This window comes from Cervus canadensis, chromosome 7, assembly GCF_019320065.1.
Source record: "Cervus canadensis isolate Bull #8, Minnesota chromosome 7, ASM1932006v1, whole genome shotgun sequence".
NCBI lineage: Eukaryota > Metazoa > Chordata > Mammalia > Artiodactyla > Cervidae > Cervus > Cervus canadensis.
Genome location: NC_057392.1, coordinates 67,852,255 through 67,874,994, shown reverse-complemented (window position 1 = coordinate 67,874,994; position 22,740 = coordinate 67,852,255). Strand labels below are relative to the sequence as shown.

Genomic DNA, 22,740 nt, shown 5'->3' with positions numbered 1-22,740 from the left:
TGATTTATTTGATTTATTTGCTTTTTGGTAAACTTGATTCTGTTTTGTAACCTTTGAAACATGGATTTTATGGGTGACAGTATTAAAATTTACACTCCTTCTAGACTGTGTTGTTAATCATTATTGCTCTGCTGGGCTTTAGGATTACCTGTCTGCATTGCAATACAACTTCCTTAATATTTACAATTGAAATATCAATGTTTCTTAAGACATCTCATATATTTCTATGAATGAAATGGAAGTCACAAGAAATAAAGACTTGCCGTCACAAATAAACTTCAAAATATTAAATTCCTCCTAAAAATCTGTAGAACTTTTTAAGACCAATGTTGATTTTTATACTTCTGAAATAAAATATCCAATCCTAATGGTTGTATATCTGATACCAGTGGTTGTATTTTAGTGCTTCAAAAGATAAATGAATTCATTATCCAGGGATAGTTATGGTATAAATAAAAATAACAAACAATAGGTGCTTCATTTATAATTTAGTTCAGTGCACCAGACATTTATTAAGCTTCTACTTTGTGAAAGTTCCTGCAGAGATGATGTCAGGTACTTATCTTTGGAGGAGGAGGATTGAAGACAGACACAAGCACCTATGATACTTTAGACGGTACAGATCTATTGCTATGACTTTAGAAGCTCCCATCTTTTGCAGAGAGCAAATGATACCAGAAATGGATCTTGGAGCTCCCAGATGACATTCAGGAAAATATTCTACACTTTTGGGAATATTTCTTACTCTTATTATATAGTAGCAGTTGTCAAGGAACTGTGTTAAGACCAGGGCTTGAGGGGTGGAAGCTATCCTGTATCTTCTACAAAACAGTAAGTGATCTGGAGATACAAATTTGACCCTGAACTGAAGTCATCCATGAGATTTTCAGCTCTGCCAAATTCTTAGCATTATTGAACTGCTACTGCTGCTGCTGAGTCACTTCAGTCCTGTCCGACTGTGTGCGACCCCATAGACGGCAGCCCACCAGGCTCCCCCGTCCCTGGGATTCTCCAGGCAGGAACGCTGGAGTGGGTTGCCATTTCCTTCTCCAATGCACGAAAGTGAAAAGTGAAACTGAAGTTGCTCAGTCGTTTCCGACTCTTAGCAACCCCATGGACTGCAGCCCACCAGGCTCCTCTATCCATGGGATTTTCCAGGCAAGAGTAACGGAGTGGGTTGCCATTGCCTTCTCCACATTGGGCTATTCATGTTTTTGGTAGCAACTTCCCTGGTAGCTCAGTGGTAAATAATTGATCTGCCAATGCTGGGGACACAGATTCTATCCGTTATCTGAGAAGATCCCACATGCTGTGGAGCAACTAAGCTCACGTTCCACAAGCACTGAGCTTGCTCTCTAGTGCATGGGAACCGCACACCTAAAGCCTATGTTCTGCAATGAGAGAAGCCACCGCAAGTAGAATCCTGAGCACCTTAACAAAGAGTGGCTCCTGTTTGCCACAACTAGAGAAAGTCTGTGCAAAACAGCAGAGACCTAGTGCAGTCAAGATTAAATAATAAAAATAATAAAAAAATATTTTGGGTAGAAAAGGAAAATTGCTTACGGAGCTTGCCTAAATTTGGGAGTTAGCAGGGACAAATGTTTTTTGGAGGAGCTCGCCCACCTGAATCAAATTCACTTGTTGAGTTCTGTTATGATTCAAAGAGTAAAAGGCAGCATTGGACTCAGGAGCACATAGAATAGTGAGGGAGATAAAGTCTACATTGAGGTTTTCCAAGCTACTAAGGGAAAATTGGCTTGAGTAACTGTTTTACGCTCCAATCTCTTCTGGGGAGGGGAATGTTCTCAGTTTCTGCCTTTTTTCCAGAACTCTTTTTCTGCTTCGTGGAACCCACTTTGTTTCAGCCTTTTACATTCACTTGGTCCTGAACCAAAATTATATCCCCTATTGGCTTTCACAGTAAATCCATCATATTAAACATGCCATGACAGTTTGTACATTACAGATTTGGTGGGTTGTGTAGGAAGAGATCACATTATCATGGAGCCTCCCCATCAGCTCCACTTCCTATTTTCCCCTGTCTGATCATCTCTGCTGGCTCCCCAAAGCTAAGACTCCTAATACATGATACTGTCTTCTTTATCTACCAAATACCACCTGCTAAGGGTAGTCTAATATTTCCCCCTCTTCCCACAAAAGTTCTAATTTTTTTTTATTGTCGCATAAATATTACAGAAATTGCAGATGGGATGGAGAATGAGAAAGCAACACAAAAGAACTTAGAGAGTTTGGAAGAAATCAGGTTTTAAAGTGGCAGACTGGAGCATGGTGATACCACCTGTGCCACTTTAAATCTCCAGTGTAGATCTTGGAACAAATTCCTTTTAATCTCATTCCAACTGTGTGGTTGACAGTAAAGTGTCTTTCAAAAGTATTCCCAGTATTCTCTGAAGTTAGGAAATAACTGCTCTAGTAAAAGGATAAATTATAAAATATGGACCTTTGATAATAAGATCTAATACTTGAAAGAAATGCAAGTTATACATAGAATCAACTACAAGGAGAGGCACAGTTATTAGGAAATGATGGGGTTATTGTGATTAGATAATAAAATTCATATTCTTTAAGCACCAGATCGTTGGCAACAATTTAAAAAAGCAAACACCTGTATATATTTATATATATGATGTGGAGAATATATTTAATATTGTACATTATGTGTATATAAAGATTAGAACAAATTAGTACTGCTGAAAAATATTTGAGTGACAGGATCCATATTAAATTTCTTATGTATATAACAACACAATGTTTCTTAGTAAAAATAAATGATATAAAGCCACTTCAATAAAACTGACACTATTTAGTTTTTAAGAAAAATTGATATTTTTCACCAGTTGGTTTAGTTCATAAAGGATTTAAAAGTATAAGCAAAGACATCTTTGAGCTAAATTTAAGCTTGGGGTATAGAATTTTTTCTTATTTAATATTTTTTTGGGATGCTGTGTAAAAATCAAAGTACTTTGATGCTATTTGAATTTATTTTACATAATAATTCCAGAAGTTGGACAAATTAATATAGCAGTTGAATGACATTGTCACAGAATCTGTTTCTACCCTTCTGCTCTGGCATTCTCAAGATGTTAGCTATGTCCTAATATTAACTTTCTTCATGCTTTCAAGATGAGTAAAGTGGTTCTAGGAATCATATCCATATACAACAGCAGGAAAAAAAAAAACATTTTGTTAGGAGGGTGGAAAACTTTGCTCAAAGCCCCCAAAATACCTTTCCTCCCATCTTGTTGACTAGATATGGGTAACATATATACCCTTAAATCAGTTCCTGGCAAAGGAAATGGGTTCACTATGATTGGCTGAGTCTAATCAGAGTTGTCTTGAATCTGGGCATAACCAACCTCCCCAGAGCTGTTTAGGAAAAAAAATATAGACACCTAAGAGATGAATCAGGGCTCTAAAAAAGAGAAAGCAGCAGGTAGGAAGCCAGTATTGTCTGTGGGAGAAGCAGAGCATCAGCATTTAGGGTGGTGCTTCTAAACCCTAGCTGCACTTTAGAATTACCTGGAACCCCTTTTAAAAAATATGTTGATTTACTTGTGTTGGTTGCACATAGATATTTAACATTTTACAAAAATGTTCCTGGTAATTTTAATGTATAGCTAAGTTTGAGAACCACTGTACTAGGTAACTGAGGATAGAATAAGGAAACAAAAACCTTCATGAGTCTGCACACATTTAGCTGCTCAGGCAGTTTTCCATTTCTACTGAGCAGTACCTGAAGTTACCAGCGACCATCAGAGTAAGGTTACCAACACAAATCAGACCACAGTTAATCTGCCAACTTGAGATGATGCTCACTGCCATGGTCACTGAACATTTTCCAAGAATGCATTATGTCTGGGTGCTTAAATACCCAGACAGCCTTCATAGCCAAGCTGAGATGGTGTTTTATGTAAAGGTAGGAACATTAGCTCCATTTTTGTGATGAGAGAGCTGAGTTGCACAGAGGGAGGAGATCGAACTAAAGGTTTTATCTTAGAATTCTTACAGCCAGTGTTTCCTCCTTCCACTTCTTTGTTGTTGCTACTTCTGTTGTTATATTTGAGAAAGATGTCATTTGTTTTGGTCAAAGAAAAACCTTGTAATTAAAATAATTAACCTTTATTAACAACATATTATGAGCCGAGGACTTGTGCTAGGTGCATTATTCCTGCCCCAATGTTTATTTAATCATTACAGAAATCACATACAGTAAATAGTACCAACTCTACGTCATAGAAAAGCAAACTGGAACCCAGAAAGTTTGTTACTTCTCTGAGGTTTCTTATTTAGTTCATTTCTCTGTGATCTAGAATTTGAACCCATAATGCAGTGAAATGCCAAAATGTGTTTTGCTATGCACAAAAATATGATTTTGTTTAGCTTATCAGTTCAGTAAATATCTATTGGTTGACTAATAGGTGATAGATGCTGGGCTACCCTGGGTTAGATTGCATTTTCCTTGCACAGTATAATTTACATTTTTTAAAGAAATGGGTTGAGGACAGTTACTTTGAACCAAACACTTAATATATGATCAAAGAACAATTGAATGAATACATGAGGTGGAATCTTTAGACTGCTTAAGTTGGAGTTGCTCAAATTTTTAAGACTAGTGAAACTACCTTGGCAATAATTTCCTTTTCCAGAGGAATTTGTTAAAACATAGAAAGTAAAGTCTTTAAAGATATATCTTATATTGTACTCTGTGATATTTCAAAACAAATATTGAGTTACTGCAAAGTGTGTCTTGAGTTCAATCACACACCATATTACTGTTTTTGATAAAATAGTATTCTTTTAATAAAAGACATAATTGGTCTGTATGGCTGACATTTATTTCGATACTTGCTTTAGAATGTTTTCTTCTAATTGAAAGATAAGAGGAAAATAAACTGAACAATGGCTATTAAGGGCTGACTGGTTTAGTTTTCACAGAGATAACATTTTCCAAATTACTGAGTTATGATATTGAAAATGAAGGGCAGGCTCCTTGTGGGGAAAAGTGTTAGAATAGCCCTAATGCAGAATCTCATTAAAGCAACTGTCAGGATTCCTGTGTTTTATCACACTTCCCTCTTCTGTAAGAAGCAACTGTCGTTTTGAGGGAGTGTACTGCCAAAGAGGCATTTACAAATAAATGAAAAATGTCACAATTGATTTCACTCCTTCCAGAATAGTGTGTGTCAGCTTTGTCATGAACTGTCTTTGTTATTCTCTGTTTTAGGTCTCCCAGCTGGACATTGGAAATAGCTTTTGATGGTTTAGGGCCTCTTTCACTTGACCTCAGGTAAGCCCTCTATTGGTGACATTTTATAAATATTTGTAAAATGGTTTGAGGAGCTGAGAGTATAAAAACCTTTTCTACCTCTTTCTCTCTGTAACGGCTGTTTTTGTCAAAAAACATTTCGATGTCAGTATTGTTTGCTTGCATTTTTGGACATTAGAGAGAATTATTCTGTGCCCTACAGAGTATCATAAAATTATGTGACTATAATTCACATTCTCTTTCCTAATGCAATAATTTGTTATTATCATGTTTGATGTAATAATAATGCCAATAACAATTACTTGGAAAAAAAGACATGTGATTATACTTTTTCTATATCTTGAAATAGGTGTCCAAATTTTTATTCCTCTTTCTTTATAATATTATCTTGGATACATTTTTTCAGATGACTTGTATGTAACATTGTTGGTACACATTCTTTATTGCCATCACCATAAACCAGTCCATTGGCACTACTGCTGTCCTGCTGACATTTGTGAGGACTTACTCTGAGCTATGCTATACAAGTATATGTTTAGCTTATATAAAATTATCACACTGATTTTTGAATCCTAAGTTAATATGGATTTGAAAAAAAAGCAACTAATTAGAAGTTGCTAGCAGTTGTTATTTTCATTGTGGATATTAAATTAAAGTAAATCTTTATATAATTATACTTTAAGAGATTTTAATCAGTATATTTAGTTATACATCATGGATCATTTGGGATTATTTAGCTTTATACCTCTGGAGGAGGAAATAGCATCTTATTCCAGTAGTCTTGCCTGGAAAAAGCCCATGAACAAGGAGCCTAGTGAGCTTCAGTCCATGGGGTTGCAGAGTCAGATATGACTGAGCATGCATGCATGCATGCTTGAAGCTTTCTAATTGAAAGACAATGGAATGGATCATTTAGCAATATTTTGTTTCTCTTGTAAAACAGAAGTTGAAGCAATTCACTCATTCATGCAACAAATATTTATTGAGCGCCTACTAAGTGTGAGCTACTTACACTGAGGACATAATGGTGAAGAATAAGTATCTTTAAGAAAATAGGCAAGTACAGCATCATGTGATGTTGTGAAAACAGAACAGGTAAGCATGGGGTACAAAGTGAGGAATAAAGTGGACCTCTAAGTCGGGCTAGAGATAAATTCTTAAGGACAAATGTGGCAGATATGTGGAAGATATTAAATTTTGGTTACAAAATAGTTATGGTATCTGAAGTGTAGTGTTTAAGGTAGGGAGGTATGTCTAAAGAATTCAGGAAGGGGTACATCAAGAATGTCCTTCTGAACCACATCAAGGAATTCAGATATAGTTCTGAATGGTAGCAGTTAAATTGGAAAGGCTTCTTCTGATACTGAACATTATCTTCAAATCAGGCTGACCAGATTCTCACAAGGCCAGCTTCCTATATCTAATAATCAGGAGGCGAGCCATTCTTCCTCCTGTATACCTACATAAATAGAAAATACTTCCTAGAATATAAAGTCTTTGTCAGCAAGGACTTAGACTTGGTTATTTTCCCAAGATCTATTGCAGTACTTTGCACATAGCAGGCTGTCCATGTTTACCGTGTGTGATGTCAGGATCAAATGTAAAACTCTGGGGAATGGGTAGGTTGATCCAACAGAGGGTCCCCACAAAGACTGACTACTTAAACCCGTATACTCCTTTTTCTTTGATCAGTTGCCTCAAATGGCAAAATTGATCTCTGCATCTCCTCTTGATTTTTAGATTTCTAGTAAGGGGACTCCATTAAAATCAATATGACTTATAATTAAAAAAAATAATGTATCAACTTGTAAATAAAAATTATATGTCCTCATAAATTCTCTTTGAAAACATGCAAAAGTTTTGGAGAAAACTAAGATTAAGTGAAAAAAAATGATTTTTTGCAAAAAAAAGAAATCAATATATCCAAGTTTTATTTAACTCCAGGAAATTATATAGTCAAAATACTTTATAAAACTTTCTTTTATAATGAGAAAGAGATGAAATGGTAACTATCATTAAATTAATCATAAATTAATGGGTTCAGTTATAATAGTAAATTCTGTATTTCTTACCATTATAAAGTCCTGAAATCTAGAGACTTTGCTTTGACCTGCTTTTCTGGGGTTAGTCCTTTAAAATATGCTGTCCTATTGTCCACTCTAGTATTCTTGCCTGGAGAATTCCATGGACAAAGAAGCATCGTGGCCTACAGTCTATGGGGTTGCAAAAAGTCAGACACAACTGAGCAACTAACACTACTGCCCTGGTCACCTTGCTGCCAGATTGTCCTTGAAACCATTTGTGAATTTTTTTGGTATAGCCACAAAAAAGTTCTGGAAGGACTAAGACACTCAAGGCTGCAGGGAGTAGGATATCAGCTCTCATGTTTTTTTAGTGGCCTAAGGATAGACATAAACTGGAAGTTTCCATAAACTCAGTAATTTTGGTAAGACATTTAAAATTTTTTCCAAATGAAAATAAGTTTTAAACATATAAAATCTAACTGTATAACATATTTAAGAAATAGAACTGCCATATGACCCAGCAATCCCACTTCTGGGCATACACACTGAGGAAACCAGATCTGAAAGAGACACGTGCACCCCAATGTTCATCGCAGCACTGTTTATAATAGCCAGGACATGGAAGCAACCTAGATGCCCATCAGCAGATGAATGGATAAGGAAGCTGTGGTACATATACACCATGGAATATTACTCAGCCATTAAAAAGAATTCATTTGAACCAGTCCTAATGAGATGGATGAAGCTGGAGCCCATTATACAGAGTGAAGTAAGCCAGAAAGATAAAGAACATTACAGCATGCTAACACATATATATGGAATTTAGAAAGGTGATAACGATAACCCTATATGCAAAACAGAAAAAGAGACACAGAAATACAGAACAGACTTCTGAACTCTGTGGGAGAATGTGAGGGTGGGATATTTCAAAAGAACAGCATGTATACTATCTATGGTGAAACAGATCACCAGCCCAGGTGGGATGCATGAGACAAGTGCTCCGGCCTGGTGCACTGGGAAGACCCAGAGGAATCGGGTGGAGAGGGAGGTGGGAGGGGGGATCGGGATTGGGAATACATGTAAATCCATGGCTGATTCATATCAATGTATGACAAACCCACTGGAAAAAAAAAATAATAATAATAAAAAAAAAAAAAAAAAGAAAAAAAAAGGAAAAAAAAAAAAAAAGAAATAAAATATGAACAAGAATGCCAGTTTGCACATGTAATCTGTCCACCATCCATAGGGTAATGTTAACATTTCACAAAGTGAAGATGAGGTAGTTCTCAAAGAAATGCTGCCTAATGTTTTGGAAAAATGGACATTTCTCTCACTTGCTGTTACTTAGAATACAGGTTAAGAATAGCCAAATTAGAGAAAGTCTAATGAAAGTAGAAAAGAGATATAAAAGAGAGCAGTAGAACTGGAGAATATTGAGAAGGATCAGGAAATACCACCCCCAAAATAGTCTTGTTTGACATAAAAATGACTTTTTTGTCCCTAGTCTTTATTTTTTTATTTTTTACAATTTTTATTGGAGGATATTTGATTTACAATTCTGTTATAGTAGTTTCAGATGTACTCCAAAGTGAATCATATATCCACTGTTTTTTTTTTTTAAGATTCTTTTCCCATATAGGCCAATATAGATTATTGAGTTCCCTGTGCTATATAGCAGGTTCTTATTAGTTTTCTATTTTCATACAATAGTGTGTATATGTCAATACTTGGGAATTGGGCATCACAATGGTTTTGAGTTGACTGCGTTTATGTTCTGAGATTCCTTATTTGCCTAAAAGCAGAGTCTCCTCGAAGATCTCAGAAGTCACTAAATCTTCTGCAAAGCAGCTGTCATCTTCTCCCCACACCCAAACAAACTTTGTTACAGGACTGGCACAGCCCCCGTAGATTTGTCTAAGATCTTTTTTATCGTTTCAGCGTGTCATTTGTTTTTCTGTAAGTGCCCTTCCTCCCCATTCCCTTCCTCTAGTGAATTAGGTATAAAGTGAGGTGAAGTGAAGTGAAAGTCCCTCAGTTGTGTCCGACTCTGTGACCCCATGGACTGTATAGTCCATGGAATTCTCCAGGCCAGATATACTCCAGGAATATTGGACTGGGTAGCCTTTCCCTTCTCCAGTGGATCTTCCCAACCCAGGGACTGAACCCAGGTCTCCTGCATTGCAGGCGGATTCTTTACCAGCTGAGCCACAAGGGATGCCCTTCAGACCCCAAATTCCAACCATTCTGTTGAGTTATTCATTGCTGAGTGCTCGCTTGTGTATGCTCTATGCACATGAAAATGGATTTGTTTTTCTCTCATTCATCTGTCTTTCGTCAGCCTAATTTACAGGACCAAGCTAATTAACCTAAGATGGGGAGAGGAAAAAAAATTGTTTCCTCCCTACTAATTGACTACTTAGGGTTCCATAACACACAGCCACCCTGAGCGCTAAGGATTTCACTTTGGAACAGTCACTGTAGGAACTTGCTTCTAATATTAAGGTCACTTGATCTAAACTGACTGTTAGTATCTGATCTCAGTTTAGCAGCCCCACCTCTAGGCTAAAGCTGGTCCAGGTGAAATGATACTAATGAAGAGATCAAAGCTGAAGCACAGAGAGATTCTAATTGTCCTTACAATCCTGCTAAACGGTTTTAGCAAAATACGACTCGCTGGCTTTAACAGCAAGTATGATTTCTAATTGTAAAATGAAAACTCGATTACTTCCTTTAAAGTCAGAAAGTACCCAATTCGAAATCCTTCAAGAGCACCTTTTAACAGCAAACTTCTAATAGATAAGACAAAATGATTGTTTTCTTTACCGTGACAAGAGCTCGAACATATCAGAAGTGCCACTAAGTCCTTTATATATTTAGAGGAGGAAAGTGAATCAAAAGTTCATAAAATAGGCTTTCTTCTAGTAAGAGAAAGAAGTTTTTTAAAATAGAAAGAGAGGCAGACGACGTGGCCAGGCCAGCCAGTGGGATGTGTAAACAGCTGTGAGCTGGACAATTAGTGGAGGCTTGGCCCTGGCTGGGCCAGGTGGTGGGAACAGTGTGAGGCGCGGGCTGCCTTGTTTCAGGGTCATTTCTTGTGCTTATTCCGTCTGTTGGTTTCCTTCTTTTTCATCCGCCTTCTGACTTGGACAGCACCTGTTCTGTACCATTACCTTGGCAGGCAGCTTTCATGTACATTTTAACAAATTCTCCGTGCCAAATTCTCTCCTTAAGTGACCAAAGGCAATTGTTAAAATAACTTGCAGAGCAAGTGAGACAAAAAACAGTTTTCTACGAAGACTAGAAGTCAGGTATACTACTGGCAGGAAGACTGCTTGTGAAATTTACACACAACATTTGAAGCTGGCTTGTTGTTGAGAGAAATGTTAATTGTTTTTTTAATTGTCTGAAAAAAGGGGTATAAATCTTCTCCATTCTGTTGCTGTTTATTGGTTGTCTATTCATGCTAACATGCCCAATTTGGTTTCTCTTTTTCTTTAATATAACTCTGCAAATATCCAGAAACTGAGACAAAACCAGTTCTTTTTACATTAGGACATTGCCTTTTCTCAGCGATACAGTGTGGCTTATGCTAACCTGTTGCCTGGAGACTAGGGACTTCCCATGTGGGTTTTCTTAATGATAGTTATTTTGAAAATTTTCTATAGAAAATTTGATAGAATTTTTTTCTTTGTAGCTGCACTCATTTATGTACCTTTTTATGGAGATGGAAGGGGAGAATCAAAACATCCATTAAAATTGGAATAATACTGTTTTAGGTGGGACACATAGTCCTACTAAAAGTAAGATTCTGCACATAGGAGAACCAAAGCTTTTCTCACACTTTTTTAATCTTACCATTCCTCTTTTCTTTAATCCTAAACTTACTGGATGTTTAGTCCTAAAATATTAACACTCAGATTACATGAATTTCAAAGTAAATTTTTCAGAGGTCTGTTATGCCACACTCCACTTTCCATTTAATTTTAAAGCCATTTAATTTTAATTGGGAATGAAGTGAGATATCTATTATGAAGAGAATTTAGTGATTAATTCTGGTAACAGATTATTTTTGATCACATGTAGCTGAATCAATATTTTATAAAATTTTAAAATTCTGACTTATTTTTTTCTAAATTAGAAAATTGAAATATGTGACAAAACAGCTAAATCACAGATTCAGCTCAGAAAGATGAAAGGTGATGGTTAAGTAACATAAAGGCTAATAGTCAAGGAATCTCACAGCTGTAAAGTTACAGTATGTTAATTTACTATACTTAAAGTGGGTTAATCAATCAACCATTCAACATATCTAGAGTGTGAAGGATGTGTACAAAAATGCACTGAGTGCTTTAAAATACACATTTTAAAACAATCCAAAAATGTTACTGAGCTTCATTTTTTATTTTAATTATTCTAGAATATAGAGGAGTTCAGTGTGTTTTCTGCTGTGGAAGTTTGTAATTATAGGAAAACAGAATAGGCAGCAGAAATAGAGAATAGAAACATACTTAAATAGATGTTAATTATGAGATGAAGATGATGTGAGAGTCATTAGAAAAGGCTTAAATCTGTGCACTGTGGAATTTTGAGAGAAGGTGTTTTAGAGGCACACTATGGTTTGAGTTGGATTGTAACAGATGAAAATTGGGTAACGAATTTGTAGAGAAATAGAAATTTTTGTTTGGGGGAGTGGGGTGACCAAGTAGTGAAAACCACAAGGGCAGTCAGTGGTTTTGCAGTTAACATGAGGGCGAATGGCAGTGCAGGAAGGAGGTATTAGGCACACAGTATATGTCCTGGGAAATTACCGTATGTGAGGTCGAGGAAGGGCCTTCAAAGCCAGGCAGTGTGCTCACAGTGAGATGGTGGACTGCTGCAAGTCCTGTTATGAAGATAGAATCTTCTGTGGAATGAGCCTGAGCGGGGACTAGAGGCAGGATGTTTGGCTGGGAGGGAGTTGTGGACATCTATGCACAAGAGAAGTAGGCTGAATTAGGGTATTGATGGGGGAGTGAATGAAGAAATACAGTGGAAGTAATTAAGTCATATTTTACTGATATTTATTTACAAATATAGTACAACAATTAACACGTTCCAGAGACAGTAATTAACAATCAGGTTAAATTACTTTGATTACCTCTACATATAATGAAAAACATTTTAAGCAAGCTTCTTTCTACAATGTTTTATAGCCACTCTACATATTTACTCATTTCCTCATCCTCTGTTCTTTCCTTCTTCAATATTTCTCACCATTTTTCTCTGTCCTCTTCCACTTTCTTTTCTAAAGAAACAAAAATTTAGGTGCATTCTATTAGGTTAATGAAATAAATGAATCACCATTTTATATAAATATTATCTAAATATAGTTTAAATAGCATATGAGCTTAAAATGTAAAAGTAGCATTTTTATTAAAAATAGCATTTAATATTTCTTTCCAGGCTATTCTGGAGGCAATGATTTTCAGCTGTTCTTTTTTTTCTTTTTCTGAGGTTTACGTAGTTATTTCTTGATTATAAACAGTTGATACTATCTGTTGACTTCTTGTTTTGTTGATTGAGAATTAATTTTTCTAAGATTTCATACCTAGCCATACAAAATGTCATCCCTTTTTAAAAAATTACAAAGTTATATCACAATTGTTAATTAAATTGTCTTTACATTAGTAATAATAAATGAATATCATTTACTTCTAAACCAGGACATATATTGTGATATTTTTCTTTCACATATATTTCTAAACATTAACATCTTTGCTTTTTTGTTTGCTTAATTTGTATATATCTGTTGCTATTCATTCCCAAATATTCTATAGAAGATCTATTAAATGGCTATTCATAACATTTTACAATAATTTTTTTGTTCTTGTCAGAGAAGTTTGGCCTTGAATGGCTTCATTTTTAAAGACAAATAGAGGCTAGATTAAAGCATTTAGTCCTCACCTTAAAATGCGAGAAAAACCAAAGAAGCTAAAAGAAACTAGGGACTGTTCTGAAATAGTAATAAATAAACTCCTCTTAAACTTGATGCAAGAGAGAGAAAACAATAAAGAAGGGGAAAGATTCAGATGAAACTCATAAAATGCTCTATTGGCTACAATGAAGTTTTTCTGATTTTGGCCTGGAGATATTCCTGTTGATCAATTGTGGCCATTGTTTCTACGCCTGGTACAACTGTCATTCTGGGATATTTCCTGCTTTTTTGTATTAGGATGTGGTCAGTCAGTTCAGTTGCTAGATTGTGGCCGACTCTTTGCGACTTCATGGACTGCAGCACTCCAGGCTTCCCTGTCCATCACCAACTCCCAGAGCTTGAACTCATGTCCACTGAGTTGGTGATACCATCCAACCATCTCACCTCTGTTGTCCCCTTTTCTTCCCATCTTCAATCTTTCCCAGCATCAGGGGCTTTTCCAATGAGTCATTTCTTCACATCAGGTGGCCAAAGTATTAAGAGCTTTAGCATCAGTCCTCCCAATGAATATTCAGGACTGATTTCTTTGGGACTGACTGGTTTGATCTCCTTGCAGTCCAAGGGACTCTCAAGAGTCTTCTCTGACACCACAGTTCAAAAGCATCAATTCTTTGGTGCTCAGCTATTTTTATAGTCCAACTCTCACATCCGTACATGACTACTGGAAAAACCATAGCTTTGACTAGATGGACCGATGTTGGCAAAGTAATGTCTCTGCTTTTGAATATGCTATCTAGGTTGGTCTGGGCTTTTATTCCAAGGAGTAAGCATCTTTTAATTTCATGGCTGTAGTCACAATCTGCAGTGATTTTGGAGCCCAAGAAAATACTGTCACAGTTTCCATTGTTTCCCCATCTATTTGCCATTAAGTGTTGGGACTGGATGCAATGATCTTAGTTTTTTGAATGTTGAGTTTTAAATCCACTTTTTCACTCTCTTTGACTTTCATCAAGAGGCTCTTTAGTTCTTCACTTTCTGCCATAAGGGTGGTGTCACCTGCATATCTGAGGTTACTGATATTTCTCCCAGCAAACTTGATTCCACCTTGTGCTTCATCCAGCCTGACATTTCACATGATGCACTCTGCATATAAGCTTAATAAGCAGGGTGACAATATACAACCTTGATGTACTTCTTTCCCGATTTGGAACCAGTCCATGGTTCCATGTCCAGTTCTAACTGTTGTTTCTTGACCTGCCTACAGATTTCTCAGGAGGCAGATCTGGTTGTCTGGTATTTTCATCTCTTTCAGGATTTTCCACAGTTTGTTATGAACCACACAGTCCAAAGCTTTGGCATAGTCAACAAAGCAGAAATAAATATTTTTCTGGAACTCTCTTGCTTTTTTGATGACAATTTGACCTAGGTCCCTCTCCCTTTTCTAAATCCAACTTGAACATCTGGAAGTTCATGGTTCATGTACTGTTGAGGCCTGGCTTGGAGAATTTTGAGCATTACTTTGCTAGCGTGTGAGATGAGTGCAATTGTGTGGTAGTTTGAACATCCTTTGTCATTGCCTTTTTTGTGGGATTAGAATGAAAACTGACCTTTTCCAGTCCTGTGGCCACTGCTGAATTTTCCAAATTTGCTGGCATATTGAGTGTAGCACTTTCATAGCATCATCTTCTAGGATTTGAAATAGCTCAATTGGAATTCCATCACATCCACTAGCTTTGTTGGTAGTGATGTTTTCTGAGACCCACTTGACTTCCTCTAGCTCTAGGTGAGTGATCACACACCATCGTGATCATCTGGGTCATGGACATCTTTTTTGTATAGTTCTTCTGTGTATTCTCGCCACCTCTTCTTAATAACTTCTGCTTCTGTTAGGTCCATACTGTTTCTGTCCTTTATTGTGCCCATCTTTGTATGAAATGTTCCCTTGGTATCTCTGACTTTCTTGAAGAGACCTCTAGTCTTTTCCATTGTACTGTTTTCCTCTATTTCTTTGCACTGATCACTGAGGAAGACAGTGGGCAATTAGGATGTGGTACCTGCATCTAATTTCTGCCTCCAGTGATTTTCTAAGAAATAGTGCCTGGGAAAGTCTTTTGTCTCCTCATAAGCTAGATGTGTCTTACTCTATCCTTCTGCTTGACTGATGGTTTGGATGATCATAGGTTGCTTCCTCCAAGAGTTCTGAAACCTCTTCTTTCTAGTAGTCTTTCTGAAGTCAGAGGCCTATTACTCTAGTAGTAGGTGCTTTTTTTCTTAAGAAAGTTTTGATCTCTTTGTTGGACATCTATGTGCCTTTTCAAGGGCTTCTCAGGTGCCTCTAGTGGTAAAGAACCTCCCTGTAAATGTAGGAGACATAAAAGACGTGGGTTCGACCCCTGGGTCAGGAAGATCCCTGGAGGTGGAAATGGCAACCCACTCCAGTATTGTGTGGAGAATCCCATGGACAGAGGAGCCTAGTGAGCTGTAGTCCATAGGGTCCCAAAGAGTTGAACATGACTGAACCAACTATGCATGCACGCATGTGCCTTTTCAATCTGAATTTTCAGTTTGGCATTTTTCTTATTGTAATATTACTGTGATTTTCCTTCCTCTTTATTTCAATGATATCTATTGAAAGACAATGCTGGCTATTCTGGATTAGTTCTCTGACTTTTTTTCTTCTGTTACTTTCCATTTTTTTCATCTCTGGTGGTTTCTTTGATTTTGTCTTTTTTATTATTTTCTTAATTTTTAGGGACTATATTCTGTGACTGTTCCTGTTTTATGATATTCTGTTCCTGTTTTATGCTGCACTATATTAATTTTATTTTGTTGAAATATTTCTCACTCTGCACAGTCTGTTTCCTCCTGGTTCTTTTTTTTTTTTTTTTTGCTGTCTGTTTTTATGTTGGAAGCATTCTTTACATATTTAAAATCCCTATACATCTATTTTAAGAATAAACAGTAAAAGCTGATAAGTATATGCTTAGATGAGGTTTGGTGAGCTTCACCATAGGATGGTGACGAGCAAGACTTTTCATTGTCAGTAACTGATGATTTTATATGTGTGTGTGGTGGTTTAGTCATTAAGTCATGTCCGACTCTTGTGATCCCATGGACTCTGCAAGGCTCCTCTGTCCATGGGATATACCAGGCAAGAATGCTGGAGTGGGTTGCCATTTCCTTACATATAGTACATTTTATAACAACTCAGAAAAGTAGATATTTTTCCCATTTTAGTGTTGAAGAAACAGAATCAAATGGGACTAATTAGTTTTCCAAGGTTACATATCTCATTAGGTCTATGTGAATCAAAATCTTGCATTCTAAGACATCATTGTCTAATTTTTTCCCTCTGTAGCTACAGTTCTGTGTCAAGTGGCATTATGGTAGTATTTTGTGAAGAAAAATCACACCTATGTTAAGTTAAGACAGCTTAACATAAGTGTAAATGCATTTGAAATGTCCTCTTGTAGGCTTTCAGTTTATAGCATTTAAACTGAATGTTGGACTAGTAATTTACAGAGCAATTTAAATGCTTCTTCAGTTGGTACTTTGCTAATGTTACCATATTCTTGAAACATAAAGCCAGAAGTAGAAAGAGAACCACCTTCATAAACTGTAAAATTTAATTAAAATATGTATATCCTTCTGAGAAAATAATTTGGTAATGTAATATATATCAATAGCCTTTAAAATTTGGTAATATATATCAATAGCCTTTAATATATATCAATTTGGTGATATATATCAATATCTTTAAAAAGCCTAAAAAATCCTCTGACCTACACAACTGATTTTAGAAATCTCTCCCACAGAAGAAAAACAGAGGTGTAGATAAAACTACAAGTAAATATTCAAAATTATGATGTTCATTGTTAAATATGCAAACTTAAAGTTAGAAACAACCAAAATTCCTACAATGGCAGGACTTTAAAAAAATTAGGATACAACTATATGATGGAGTTCGGAGAAGGCAATGGCACCCCACTCCAGTACTCTTGCTGGACAATCCCATGGACGGAGGAGCCTGGTAGGCTGCAGTCCATGGGGTCGCGAAGAGTCGGACATGACTGAACGACTTCACTTTCACGTTTCACTTTTATGCATTGGAAAAGGAAATGGCAACCCACTCCAGTCTTCTTGCCTGGAGAATCCCAGGGATGGGGTCGCACAGAGTCGGACACGACTCAAGTGACTTAGCAGCAGTAGCATATGATGGAGTTATTATGTACCTGTTAAACATGGTGTTTTTAAAGGGCATTTAAAATAATAAATATCTGGTGTGTTAAGTGAAAAAGCCGAACGCCAAACTGTACTCACAGTGCAGTGCAAAGTAGGTTAAAATTCTTGTACATTTGCATAGAAAAAAGACTGAAAGAAAGTGTGCCAAACTGCAAGCCGTATTTTCCTCTAGCATCTGGGATTATAGGCAAGTTATATTTTCTCATTGATGCTATTCTGTAATTTCTAAATTTCCTAAAATAATTACATATTTTTTTAATAATAAAAAAGTATGTGTCTTTAAAAATACTTGAAGGCTCTTTGCTGTGGAGAATAAGTGAGTCTAAGGGTTCTTTGGTTCTCCCCTGCCTTCATATAACTATCTGCGGATAGAACTAATGGGACAGAATTGGGCTCTTGTCTGCACTGTGTTGTTATTAAGGGCTTCCTAAAAGGGCCAATTCCTGTTATATTATCACCCCATTTCTTCTATTTCCTAACACCATTCTCTCATATTTTATACCTTAAGCAGTCATCATTGCATTCTCATATGTATGATTTATTTAAGTCATTAATGTACATTTTAAATTGTGCATTTTTATTTACAGATCATCTCTAAATATTATTCATATACCAATTGGAACTAATTTCTGAAATATCTTGTAAAAATATATTAAAGATTTCCTAGTGACAAAAGTTATATATGAAAAAAGTTAAATATGTGTTAACTGGATTTTATGAATAAATTATAATGGGAAAAACCATCCTGATAACCTGTAATTAATACTGGCCTAGCTTTTAGGCAGTTTTCTAGGTAAACAGTCATTTCATGTAATTTATTTACTAATTGCAGTGGTTTTAAACACCTGGGCTCCCTTTGCACTATCTATAAAAATCTTTATGGAAGTAAGAATTAAGGAAGCTATAATGTTGAAGAGGAGTGAAATGGGTGGCATCAAGGTATTCTAGTTGTCCCTTGGTTTCCTTGGGATCCAGGAACCCTCATGAATACCAAAATCCACAGATGCTCAAGTCCTTTATATAAAATGGCATAATACCTCACTTTCCCTGTCTATGGGCATCCAACAGATACAGGGGCTGACCGTACTGACACTTTGATGAATTTCAGCTATACTGAATTCTAGAATGGAAGTTACATAAGCAGCATTACCAGTTCTGTAGATAATTTTAATGAATATTTTAAAATAGGTGTTTTTTAAAATTTCAAAGCAGAGATAATTTGGCTATATTAAATAATTAATTCTCTTAAGGGTGGGAGATAGATACTGTGTTCCTGAATATTCAAGAGAAATTGCAACCTGTATTTTATTTTTTCTATGATCACTATGCAAATGTTCAGTAAGCAACCAAGAGCTAAAACCTTGCTTACTCTACTAAAAGATGGAATTATAAAGTATATTGGCTGGTATTGGCTGTATGAACAGAAAGAAGTTTGGAAGGTTGCTGCTATTATGCAGCAAAGTAAAAATAGTGCTTAAGGTCAGAGGCAAGGTGTATCTTCAGGACGGCTTCATTTATGAAGTACGGCAAATTAAATGACACAGATTTTTCTAATTTTGACACTTCCCCTAACAGATTAAAGAATCTTACGTTTGGCCTAACTAAATTAATAATTATTATGTTTGTTAGTTTACAATGTTGAAAGGATGCTTTTAACTTCACTATTTTAGGTTTGACTTAGATAACTTTGCCAGTTCCTACACTGAAATGAGACTGACCGAATAAGCAGCCTCACTACCTGGGGGGAATGCCTTTCTTAATTACAGCTTCCCATCTGCCTCAGAATTGTCACACACTTTGGTTCCTCCTGTCCCCAAATCCTAGATGTGACTCTGTTTTCCCCTTTTGTAATCATTTTAAAGTTCTGATTCAGCCCCCAGGTTTAGTTTGTCTACATTTCAAAAAAATAAAAAGTTTTCTAATGGTCTCATCCTGCAACACAGAGGATTAACTCATCCTGCAACACAGAGGATTAAATGATAGCCTCTGACTTGTTCTCTATTGGCTAAAATACCTTTTCCATTTGTTAAGAAGACAATTTTTCTTTTTTTTTCTGCATACAGGAAAAGAAAGGATAATTTAAACAAAATTTAGTTTATGTAAAGAATACAATAAAGCATTGAAGGTCTTTCTCTTTTGAACCATTGATCTCTGTTATTCAGGATAAAGGCAGAGATTCAACTAAGTCTTTAATTGTGAGGTTTAGGAAGTATTTACAATATACTTAGTTACCATGTGTCCAATTGAATATTTTGTTTAAAAAGGAAATTTTACTGGGTTGTTCCTCTTTCTGGGGCAGACATTCACGTTTTCCCTTAGGTAAGCAAAGAATCCAATACATACTTTACAGCAATTTAAAATATCATGAAATGTATATGATAAAATGAATATTGCTTAGTTCTCTATATTTTTATGTATCACCTTTGGATTGCTTATAAGAACCATGACTTGAATAATAAAGGACTCTACAGTATATGTGTGTTTTATTATTACATACTTTCTTCATTTTTGCCAAAATGTCAGTGTGAATGTTTTGCATCTGTCCTTGACTTTAAACAGAAATGAGTTCATTCAGTTTTCCTTCGATGCATTATTTAATGATAATAATGCACCAACTTTTTGTACTAATGTCTGATATATAAGGTGCTCCTTATAAAACATCTCCCAGGATAACATACAGTTAATGGCTAATGTATGGTTAATGGTTAATGTGTGGCTGGTATTCTCAGACCATGTGGATTTTTTTAAAAAAGATTTATTTAGAAGAGGAGCCAAGATGGCGGAGGAATAGGATGGGGAGACCACTTTCTCTCCTACAAATTCATCAAAAGAATAACTGAACGCAGAGCAAACTTCACAAAACAACTTCTGATCGCTAGCTGAGGTCATCAGGTGCCCAGAAAAGCAACCCATTGTCTTCGAAAGGAGTGCTGTATAATTGGAGAAGTCCTGAGACTACTGGAAGAATAAAACTGAAATCCAGAGGCAGGAGACTTAAGCCCAAAACCTAAGAACACCAGAAAACTCCTGACTACATGGAACTTTAAGTAATAAGAGACCGTCCAAAAGCCTCCATACCTACACTAAAAAGATTTATTTATTTATTTATGGTTGTCCTGGGTCTTTGTTGCTGTGCCTAGGCTTTCTCTAGCGGCAGTGAGCAGGGGCTACTCTTCACTGTGGTGTGTGGGCTTCTTATTGTGGTGGCTTCTTTTGTTGTGGAGCATGGACTCTGGGCATGTGGGCTCAGTAGTTGTGGCTCACAGACTCTACAGCACTGGCTCAGTAGTTGTGATGCCTGGGCTTGGTTGCTTCCGGCATATGGGATCTTCCAGGATCAGGGACAGAGCCTATGTCCCCTGCACTGGCAAGTGGATTTTTTTACCACGGAGCCTTGAAGGAAGCCCACCAGACATTATGGGTTTTTATACACGGTCCTCAAATAAGTTTTTCAGCTAATGTTTATATAGAAAAAAATATTTATCTAAATTCAGTGCATGACTTTTAATAAAAGTAATGTTTGAGTAGAGACTAGATATAGTTGTTAGGGTGTCAGGATCAGGTATAGCCTTTGCATAAAACATTCCATATCAGCCTCAGTGGTGAGCTTGAGTGTGGCTGATGCTGGGAGGCCATGCGGCTGCATCTAAATCTGCCATCTGCCAACTAACATGTTAATCACTTGATGATCACCAAACAATGTTTTCAGCAGTTTATATCCCAATATGATAGTTTATCACTTAGATTTTTAATGTATTTTATAAAACTTACCATGTTGGGGCTGCTGCTGCTAAGTCGCTTCAGTCGTGTCTGACTCTGTGTGACCCCATAGATGGCAGCCCACCACGCCACTCTGTCCATGGGATTCTCCAGGCAAGAACACTGGAGTGGGTTGCCATTTCCTTCTCCAGTGCATGAAAGTGAAAAGTGAAAGTGAAGCTGCTCAGTCGTGTCCGACTCTTAGTGACTCTATGGACTGCAGCCTTACCAGGCTCCTATGTAACAAGTACTATTTCCTATTCATTGCAATAGGAAAAAAAGATTAGCTTTTTATGTCTGATTTCTGTAATACTTACATTTAATGGGAGAGATGCCTGAACTCTGTTTGAAAGTCTGATGTGGTGGAAAAACATTAGGATTTAGCATCCATGGTCCTTGGTTCAAATTCTGCCACTACTACCTTAGGTATACTTGGATAAGTTCCTAAAGTATCTTGAGTCTTATTTTTCTCCTATCTCAAATGAGAACAATACTATTCATCTTTTATAGTTGTTTTAAAGGTTATCAAAAACATACAGAAAACATCCTAGTGCCTTGCACATAGTAGCCACTATATTGTGCTTGGTTGATCAGTCATGTCTAACACTTTGTGACCCCATAAACTGTAGTACTCCAGGCTCCTCTGTCCATGGGGAATCTCCAGGCAAGAATACTAGAGTAGGTTGTCATGCCCTTCTCCAGGGCATCTTCCCAACCCAGGGATCAAACCCAGGTCTCCCATATTGTAGACAGATTCTTTATCTTCTGAACCACCAGGGAAGCCCAAGAATACTGGAGTGGATAGCCTATCCCTTCTCCAGCGGATCTTCTCAACCCAGGAATCGAACCTGGGTCTCCTCCCTTGCAGGAGGAATCTTTACCAGCTGAGCTACCAGGGAAGCCTGTAGCCATTATATTAGTGAAGGCTATTATGATTAGTGATAACTTGCAGTTATTTACTAATAATATGTAAAAGTTAATAATGCAAAATTTTGGAATGCCTTTTAGTTTGGTAGAGCACTTTGTTATACAACATATTCAACCTTTCCTAAAGCACTCAGGGGCATCTTATTATTCTTCGCAAGTCCTATATACAGCTTATATGGGAGGTTAACTGATGTGGTTAGTAAATGATGGAGTAAAAATGTAAGCCTAATCTTATAACTTCCAAATCTCTGCTCTTTGTGCAATAAAATATCAGTTTTTTATTAATAATTACTAACTTCACATTCCAGATGACAAACATTTATTTGACTTAAAAGTTTTAAATGGATGTATAGATAAAAAATTTTCTAGTGGAGTCATATTCAAGTTTTTATTAAAAATCAATAATGTAAGGAGCTGTTGGCACTGGATACATTACACCGGGATTTCTATCCGCTAGTGTCTTCACAAACTTTAACTTACTGTGGCACATGTGGGGACCACGTGGGTAGCTACCATACGTACTTTACAGGTGATGATCCTGACATGCTAAGAAGCTATGTTTTGCTGAAGGTGATGCTTTTAGTAAA

The 22,740-nt window shown here is 36.5% G+C and overlaps 1 protein-coding gene across 6 annotated transcripts in view; it reads left to right on the top strand.

Annotated features, from left to right (window-relative positions):
- The window catches only part of NAALADL2 (N-acetylated alpha-linked acidic dipeptidase like 2), a 1,484,447-nt gene that overhangs the window by 79,209 nt on the left and 1,382,498 nt on the right, over positions 1 to 22,740 (top strand). For all 6 annotated transcript variants that reach the window (XM_043473703.1, XM_043473698.1, XM_043473699.1 and 3 more), the window contains exon 2: positions 5,246 to 5,308. The gene's annotated coding sequence lies outside the window, so the exon portion shown is untranslated. The remainder of the gene's footprint in view (positions 1 to 5,245; positions 5,309 to 22,740) is intronic.